This window comes from Parasteatoda tepidariorum, chromosome X2, assembly GCF_043381705.1.
Source record: "Parasteatoda tepidariorum isolate YZ-2023 chromosome X2, CAS_Ptep_4.0, whole genome shotgun sequence".
In the NCBI taxonomy this organism is placed as follows: domain Eukaryota; kingdom Metazoa; phylum Arthropoda; class Arachnida; order Araneae; family Theridiidae; genus Parasteatoda; species Parasteatoda tepidariorum.
In genome coordinates this window covers 6,967,528-6,977,938 of record NC_092215.1, presented here as the reverse complement: position 1 = coordinate 6,977,938, position 10,411 = coordinate 6,967,528, and positions in this window count along the sequence as shown.

Here is a 10,411-nt window from a genome sequence, read left to right as displayed (position 1 = left end):
AAAATTCACCGTAAAGAAGTATTTGAACAGTAGAAGGAATAAAAAATTTGCCTTGCCTTAATTTACGACAACTGGGCCTCGTGACAAAGCCGCCTACCGATCTACGCAACGAAAATCAAGTCTAGTAAACAGATAGCGGGTAGTGAAGTTTTGCATATTAATAGCTTTTCTTTTGATATGATATAATTACAATTGTTTAGTTCATTATAATAATAGTTAAAAAAAATTGAAAATTGACTATTATAAAACCTGAAAACCTTTCATTGACCTACTCGCTATACGGCCATTTGCATCTTTCATTTAAATTAACTCTTGAACTTAAATTGGAACAATGAATGAAGTCAAAAACAACGGTTATTTTCTTATAGATAGGGGCTTATGCAGCGTCGTAACTTCATCCCTCGGCAAACATTTTTGGCGCGGGGGGGGGGGCTCTTTCGAAAATTTTCTATACGCCATCTCTAACCGTCATTTTAGCTATCTATGTATCATGTTAGCTAATATATTTATGAAAACAAGTAACTTGTTTGCATATAAATTGGATAAAAAAATATTGTAAGTTTTACACATGGCAAAATGCAAAATTTGAGTGAAATTGGTTCATCCTGAGAAATTAAATTTTAAGAAAGTTGTACAAATAAAACTCGATTTCTCAGGAACTAATCAACCACTTTCGCACAAATTTTGTATTTTCCATGTGGAATTAGCTAATGTGGAACACTAGATTGCCTAAGGAAGTCACTTTGACTGCTTTTTAATTTCAATTGGAAAAACAATGATGTATATAATGACGCAATTTCTTAGAATTTTGTGACTTTTATGATTATTTTTATTGTTGATATTTACTAATAAATTGCTATATAACTAAAAATAATATCAAAAATATTAAAAATTAATTTAAATTTTTTATTTTATTTATACATTAGTTATTCTTTCACAATGCAGTCATTTTGACTGCTTTTGGGCAATATAGGTATTTCAGTCTCTCCAGTGTCAAAATGATGCAAAAAAAGTAGAAAAAAAAACTATATACCTTACAATTCAAAAGCCTTCAGACTTTTATTAAATAAAAAATAATAAATATTTACTAAAAGTTATTTTTTGCATGGAATTATCTTTGGATAAAAGAATTTTATAATCATGTGCAAATTTTTTTTCAATTCCCTTAAAAAGCTCTCGAGCTGTGGCGAAATACGAAAAAATAAAATTAATATTTGGGGGTCCAAACTTTGGATAGCTCACCCGACCAAACTATTGAGACCATATTTCCCAGATTACGGCTACCTCCTATATTACGGGGATTAGAAAATCGAATCCGTTGAACAAAAGTTATATTTATTCAGAGAAAGTATGTTTTTGCGTCTGATTACGCAACTTAAAATAAAATATCGTCTGTACTAATTAATTTGCATATTTGAGGTCACACCCTTGAACTATTAAGATGGAGTCCTAGAACGTAAAGATCCGATCATTAAATCAAAAGTTATTCAGGGTGGTCCGTTTTTGGCTCACTGTGCTCTAATGTCACCAATTAACGACATTTTATCCAGGAAATTTGACTAGGAAAAAATATTGAAGGAAATTATAGACTTTTTTTTTATCTGCACATATACCCACATTTTAAAAAGTCACTATTCAAAAAATATCCAGAAATATTTTCTCTATGTACATCGATTATTTAAAAAAGAAACAAAGTTGCCATACTCCAATATGGACAGGTCCCAAAAAAATATAGCTATATTTTGAAGAGAACTCATTCTTGAATATTTGGCTTATGGTGATCATCCATGACAAAGAGTAATATATATATTTTTTAATATTCCAAAACGAAAAATGAGAAAAGTCAAAATATTTTCGCTAATTAAAAAAAAAAATTCTAATAATACCAATGGAGGTGCCATGATGAGTTTTTTCCCCATCTAGTAAATGGTGACTGGTGCACGTTAAATATGTTAGTCATAAAGTCCTCCATGTTTCCATAACAAATCCTACCTCTGGGGGTACTGATCCAGGAGTTTCCTTGTTTTCTAGATTGGTTCAAAATTACAAGGCTACGGAGTTGAACATTAGTAGCCGTAAACCGAAGAATGGGTTGGCTGTTCAACAATGGTTATAAAATAAAATAAAATATCTAAACCAGAGCCGCGATAGCTCAGGAGATAGAGCGCTTGCCTTCCAATGAGGTGAACCGGCTTCGAATCCCGGCGATAGCTAATCTATACGAACTCCTCATCCGGCTTGCACCGACCACAGTTCTGATGTGAAATATCCTCGGTGGTAGACGGATCATGGGTTAAAGTTCCCTTGCCGTTAGGCTAACCGTGGGAGGTTTTCGTGGTCTCTTCTCAATGTAAAGCAAATGCGGGTTAGTTTCATTGAAAAGTTCACCACGAAGGCACGTATCTCCCAATACTTGATCTAGGAGTTCCCTTGTCTTCTGGATTGAATTCAAAATTACGAGACTACGGAGTCGAACATTAGTAGTCGTAAACCCAAAAAAATGAGTCGGCTGTTCAACGACGGATATAATAATAAAAAGTAAAATACGAATAAATAAAAATACGGATACGGATAAATAATATAATAATAAAAGTAAAGACGGATATAATAAAAAAATAATAATAATGAAAAGTAAAACATTTAAACCAGGGATTTTCTTACTATATCATCATTGTTGTAGAGCTATAACCCGGCGTATATTATAGATGTAAATTTTCTGACTATTACTTCGTATCCAGATTTATAAGTGATAAAGTGGTAATTGACATTCCTACAAGTATTAATGTATATTTGAAACCTCTTTTAAAAATTTATAGTACCCATGACAACCACGCAAAAAAATTGTAGATCTTTAACGTCTTTGGGAAAAGAAAAGAAACTTTAATTAAAGAAAATGATTTATGCTTATTGAAGACTGCGCATTACGAAATTATTTGGATTGATCAGTTAATACTTAAGAGTATCATGAAATATGCATTTGCACACTATATCCACCTTTTAAAATTCGCCTTTTGAGCTATGTCCATTTCTTAAATATGGACATTGAGCTATGTCCCTTTTCTTAAATATGCATTTGGAGCTGTGTCTATTTTCTTAGATACGCATTTTGAGCTATGCCCATTTTCTTAAATATGTATTTTGAGCTATGTTCATTTACTTAAATATGCATTTTGAGCTATGTCCATTTTTTAAAATGTGTATTTTGAGCTATGTCCCTTTTCTTAAATACATATTTTGAGCTGTGTTCATTTTCTTAAATACGCATTTTGATCTATATCTTTTCTCTTAAATATACATTTAATGCTATGTCCATTTTTTTAATAAAATTTTTGAGCTATGTCCATTTTCTTAATATGCATTTTGAATATCGTATTTAAAGCTATTTTCATTTTCTTAGACGCGTAATTTTGAACTATGACAAAAACAAGAAACTAATCGACAAGATGAGAACAAAAGCTACTTTGGGTCAATAATGTGTGATAAAAATGATAGATTTTAAGAATATTCTGGGTCGATGTTATGCTAGAAAAATCTATTTTTTTCCCTGAAAATATTCAAATTTGCAGGAGAAAAATTAGGTTACATTTTGTTAAAGTTTTGGGCACTATCTACAATTTCAAGGAGCCGCGTTCTCCTGTATATACAAATCTAGTTTTGATTCTAATTTCCCAATTTTAGTTTTAATTTTCAAAGCAAAAATTTCAGGCTCAAAAGTTTCTGTCGTTGTTGTTGTAGTTCATTTACGTCGCACTAGAGCTGCACAATGGGCTATTGGCGACGGTCTGAGAAACAACCCTGAGAAAGATCCGAAGACATGCCATCACTATTTTGATCCTCTGCTGAGGGGAGAGCTCTCCCGCTTCGGTAACCCGACAACCTGCACGCGAAGTCGAGCATTTTACGGTAGAACATTTTAACGAGGATCAATACCACACACCCTCTGTCTCTACTCAGAATAATCAAAGTGGTCATCCACCGTAGCCAGTGATGCTTGACTTCGGTGATCTGCTAAAAATTTCTGTCAATCAAGTCCGGATTAACCATTAAGCATACTAAGCACGTGCGTAGGGCACCAGAGGTAAGGGGGGCACCACGAAGCACCAATGAAAAAAAAAATCTACTAGAAATATTTTTTTACACATTTTAATTCGATTTTTAAGTTCTGACACGGTTTTAACTAATCGGTTTTAACTGAATATTGTGTTATAATTATTCCAATCACGCGGACACGAACGGAAAAGAAAGTTGTGTATTGACGGTATCTCATCACAAAATGACGAATGCTTTTTCCTATATAGTTGATGAATAGCTGAGACCTGAAATACAAAAGTTTTGAAGAAGAAGTTTTGTGTAAACAAGTGTAACAAATTGATTTCCTACACTGACATGTCAAAGTATCCCTTTCATCTCTGAAACATTTTGGGGACCGCTAAATACCCCCTATACTTTTGCTTTTTTTCAGTGAAAAATATTATTTCTCTGTAAACGGATTGAAACTTTTAAATTTTCCTTCTTTGTGGGAACTTCTGTTGCAGAAAAATGGCGAATAAAAGAGAGGTTCCTTGACTGGCCTATTTTTCGAAATTAATTACGTGATTACATCAATTTTCTCATTTTCAACATTCATTTGTTAATTGAATTTTTAAAACTTAAGCAGATTTTAGAGTACGACTTGATCTTGGCTAAGTTTGTGTTTTGTTTTATTTCATATTCGAGGAGCTTAATTTTAAAAATATCAGTCTTTTTTTAGATTTAATAATTCATCGAGGCTATAAAAGGAGAGATTCTTTGAAGACTTCACGACTGAAGTAAAAAGTAACAATTTATTTTTATTAATTTAGTTTTAATTTATGTTTTCCCTTTCCATTTATAGATTATTGAAAATGTTGGTAACAACATAATGGGATTTTTATTTATCATGAGATAAGTCTCTTTAATTAATTGATTTTAAATGGAATATTTCAAATGAAAATTACGTATACTTGTCAATGGAAAAATTTAATTAGATTCAAAACTAATGTGGAAAAAGTAGGCTTATTTTATAATATAATATGAGTTTAATTTATTTTAGACCAAATGAATAATTTGTTTATCACGGGAGTCGGGTGTTCTTCAGATATTATATCAGACATAAAAAAATTCTTTCTCAGAATTATATATTTCAAAAATTTTTTTTTCTCGAGAGTTTCGGTATTCTCATCCCTGAATGGGGGGGGGGGCGAAATCTGGAAAATATTGTCCCAATAATATATACAGGTGTGCGATTAAAGGTTTGGACTCCGTCATGTTAATTTAACTTTTTTCGTATTTCGCCATATCTCTGGAAATTGCTAAGCAAATCAAAAATTTTGCACACAATTATAAAATTCCTTTATCCGAATATAATTTTATGTAAACTAATAATTATTATATTTCATCTACTGAAGGGAAATTGAATTGTAAGGTATTACATTGTTAAGTATGTAATTTTAAGTAACAGAAGACAAAAATTTAAATGAAATTGGCGGAATAATTCTAGAGAAATCAAAATTCAAAAATACTGCTTTTAAAAATTTGTTTACTCAGAAACTATTCGATTTATTTCGTTCAAATTACATACTTTAAAATGGTGTAAAAAATTTCTTACGTTACAACACAAAAATGTTTCGATTACTTTTTGTTAAAATAATTCATTATAAAAATTGTTTTTAAATGAAATTATCTTAAGAATAACGAACTTTATAATTGTATACAAAAATCTTTTGATTCTCTTAAAAATTTCTCGTGATTTAGCGAAATGCGCAAAAGGTAAAATTAAAAGTTCCGAACTTTCGACTGCCTCCTGCCTAACCTATTGCTACCATATTTTTCAGATTGTGGCCAGCTGACTTCCATATTTTGAGTATCAGAATTCCAAATATGTGGAAATGAGATATATTTTTCAAAGAAAGTACGTTTTTGTGTCGGATTTTGTAATTTAATATATCATAAAAACATCGCAGCATTAATTAATTAGCACATTTAAAATGTGACTTTTGAACCCATTAAGATTGAGTTCTAGTGCGTGAAAATCCGATTATTTAATGAAAAGTTACTCAAGGTGTTATTTTGCGCGCACTCTTTTTCAGAAAATATTGTATTCATTTTCAAATTTTTTTCCCTCTTCATATAATAAGGCATGATTTCATCAGTTTTTATAATTAAAAAAATATTGAATTTATTTGTTGTATTCTTTCTTTATTTTTATGATTAAGTTTCCAACTAAAATTCCTTTTAAAAAAGAGTTCAAATTCTACATTATTTTTAAAGTTAAAATATGCAACAAAACAATATTTTGAGTATAATTAAAACCAGTTCAGTATAAACTGAAAAAAGGTTGTTCAAAGTCAGCTAGTTTAACAAGCTGATAATTTGTCCATATTTTAATAACTTTCATTTTAGTAACTTTACATGTTAATAACTTTTTAAATTACTTTGATAGTAATGCTTTCTGAAGTTCTATGCTTCGTTTAAATAAAAAGCATAGGAAACAGATTAAAAAATAGCTGTAATACTGAATAGTGGAGTTCACTGTTAAAATGAAAATTAATAACCTATTTTAGTTAAATATATAAAGCAACCGTATTATATTACTGTATTGGCTTGTGTATTAAAACATTTCTCTTCCTCTTTAAAATTATAATTGAAAAAAATATAACTTCTCAAAATAATATTAGATTATTTATGCACATCAAAGATACTGAAGACTATAAGAAACACTAGTTAATTGATTAAGTTATTTGGTCTGTATCAGTGCGATTCGTTGGTTACAGATGTTCTTTAAACTTAACTGATTTAAAATCTTCGATGAGAGTGAGAAAAGGCAACTTTTCTAATTACATACAGCTAAATTTCCTGTCGTTTGCATATGGTCTGAAATTTATTACAATCATTTTAAAATATTTGCTTTTAAACCTTCACCGCGCTGTGACCAGACCGACAATAAAAATAAATAAAACTGATAGATTTTTCTCTTTCAGCTGCTTCTTAGACTATTTGTGAATTTACAGTAAAATTAGTGTTCAATACAATTTAATATAAAAGCATATTGTGCGTTCTAAAATAATCACACTATATATATTCATAACTCCCCTTCTGTTGTTAATTTTCCCAAACATGAAATCAAATTGAAGTAACGTATAACGGTTTGATTATAAATTAAATCTATTATTAATTCAAAACTTTAAATTGTTTTACATTAAGCATATTAAATGTATAGAATATTTTTGATTGATTGTTATAAATAAAATAATGTAAAATAAAATTTTAAGCACTACGTTTTTTAAAGGAGGGGAAATGAACCTATTTTGTCACAAAAAGCGAAATAATTCCGTTAATAATAATAATAAATGCGGTAGATAATAAGAAATTTTTTGATTCATGGAGAACTGTCGCAGGTTTCTCAACGTTCTAGGAGGTAGAAGAAAAAAAAGTTGTTTGTTATTTTAATTCATTATTAATTCCGTTTATATACTGACTTGAGCTTTGTATGTTTTTGTATTCTCCGTAAAAATTGGATAATGTTCGATAATTTTTTTTACGTGAATATTAACTTGAAACCCACAGTGAAAACATTTTTAACAAAAATTTAAAAAGCATATTCGAAAACATTACATAACGCCCGGACAGTTTTAATAATAAATTTAGTTTATATTTTATAAAATTGAAATGAAAAAGAAAATAACTTGTGGGTCAGGAAATTTTTTTAAAAATGAAATCCCCGGAATGTCGAAATTATTTTAATTTTGCTCTGAAATTGAATAATACCTGATTAGCCTTGCAAAAACTTTCAAAGAGTTAATTGAAAAGTTTTGATTTCCACCAGATTCTCTGCAAAAAGTGTTAAATTTGGCAGTTATATAAATTAATTTATTTTTGTAAACTTTACCTCAGTTTTATTTGAGAAAAATATTTTTTTAAAATTTATATTGATTTTCTTATTTACATTTAAGAAGCATCCAAAAATGTAAGTGCTTAGGGCCTCTGAAGTTCTTAATCTGGCCCTGCTGTCAATCAATTTTTTTGTCCAGTTTAAATTTTCTGTCAATCAAAATTTCTGTCAATTTCTCCATTTTAGTTTTAATTTTCAAAACAAAACTTTTAAGTTAATTTTTTTGAAGTTAAATTTTTTAGACGTTTTGAAAATTTTTATGTCTTAGAATTTTCCAAACATAGCAAATACTTTAAAATGAGCAAAAAATATTAATTGCAAATTAAATATCTATTTTTAAAATTGTATAGAAATCTTAGCTACAGTTATAAATAAGTAAAAACAGTATGTGCTATTTGCGCTGAACTTTAAAAATGTATCTTTATTTTCCTGTTGCTACGCGCTTACTCGAATTCTGTTTGCTAACTGGATCTCTTAAAAAATAAAGATGAGCAACTCTGTTACTGATTTAAAGTTAGTGGTTAAAGTTAATAAAGCTATAACAATAAACTTTAGCGAAAGAGGAATAATATTTTTTTTAAAAAAAATAATGGAAAATAAAAAGTCTGTCTGATAAACGGAAGAAAAAACTATTGAATTAATTTAATATGCATAGACGTAGTGAAGAATAAAAAAATTTTTTTATCAAAAATAAAAAGACATAAATTGTCTCAAAAGGTATTATTCATCTCTTTCACAATTATTTTATTCAGTCTGCGCATGCTCATAACCTCTAACCTCACTTTACCTGAATAATTTTCGGCATTTTTATCTGAACTTTTATAAAGTTCGAACATGGCTGCTACTGTTGTTGTCATTACAGAGAAAAGTAATATCGATGCTCCCAATCAACACATTTCATTAATCGGACATATAATTATTATTGTTCTAATCATATTCCTTCTCTTGTAAGTACTGATTTTTTTATTATTTTCCTAATTAGATCTTTTACTGAGACTAGTCCTATGCTCGATCTAGATTCGTATTCGTAAGTTCGTATACTGTGTAGTACAATTGTTAAATGTTATTTTGATGCTAAATCAGTTTAGTTATTGTATTATGCATTATAAAAGATATATTCATCAGGACGTGTGGAGCAATTAGTTAGAGAATATATTCTCTATACAGGGGTATATTTTTGGGTAACGCCCTATGTGGCAGTTACACGCTAAATAATTTCTAAATGCATCATAGATTTTGGAATATAGATTTAATAGAGTGATAATATGTTGCATCTATGTTGCCTTAATAGACACATCTAATTTTTTCTGAACCTTTAATATTCATTTTATAATTTATTTGCTGGTACTTTACCTTTTACGAATGAGTGCATTTTTAATAACTGTTACGTTTCGTAAAGTTTCGTTAAATTTGATTCATTCTGTTTGCGGATCAGGAAAATGTCGCCAAATGTCATTAAAAAGAAGCATGCTTTACGAAAATGTAAAGCTTTTGCGATCCAATTTTTCAATATTTGAAATGTGATACCAACATTGCATTAAATGACCCATAATTTTAAAAAAATTGACAATTATTTTAATTTTTTAAAAACAAAAAAATAACGTTTTTGTTGTTGTTTCTAATGACACATGGGCTAGCCAAGCTTGCCTGCCATTGGTCTTTTGCGAGTTCTGTCAAGAAGGAGCGCCTTTCGTTTGACCAGTGAGCACCACAAGGGTGAAAGTACGTCTTCGCTCAGACGCACAGAGTATAGATGGCAGCACCAATCATTCGTGCAGCCACATCTTTAATATAGACATAGATCCGAAGGGGAAGGAAATTTTCTGGAGAGATCCCTATACCAATGGTACGGCTCAGCGATCGACCACAGGAATTTCGATTTCCACAGATCTTAAGATTTCCACGTATTTACTCGGTGAGTCTTAGCGCAGTTGAGGATCGGTTCGGAAAGCAGGGGTTCGATTTTCCATCCACTGGGCTACTACCTCATCCCTCTCCCCAAAAAATGAATCATTTTTCAAACGATTTAAATATTTCCTCATTTTATAGTCTAGTCAATATTTTTTTTATTTAGTAAGATAGTGCATATAGTATTAAATATAAGTTTGTTACCAGTTTAATTTGCTTAAATTAAGTAGCTTTTTTTAAAAAATTTTATTTCTTAATTTTTTTTTCTTTTTAATGGGCGAGCTTTGAAAAAACTCGTTCAAGAAATATTGCTCTTCCATATTTAGTGAGAAATTTTTGTTTGACTGAGCTTGCGCATTCACCACTTTTATTTCTAATGCATTTTTGAAAATCAAAATTTTTAAGGTTGCAGTATTTCAATCAATATTTACTTTACATATACAATGGTTTGATTTCATGTTTGTTTAAATCAGTGTTTCCCAAATTTATGACTTTTGTGTACCCTTTCTAAATTTTTCGTAACGCTGAGCACCCCTAATAAAAAAATGAATGAATTTTTTACTATAAAAAATCGCACAAAAAGTAAAAATCACA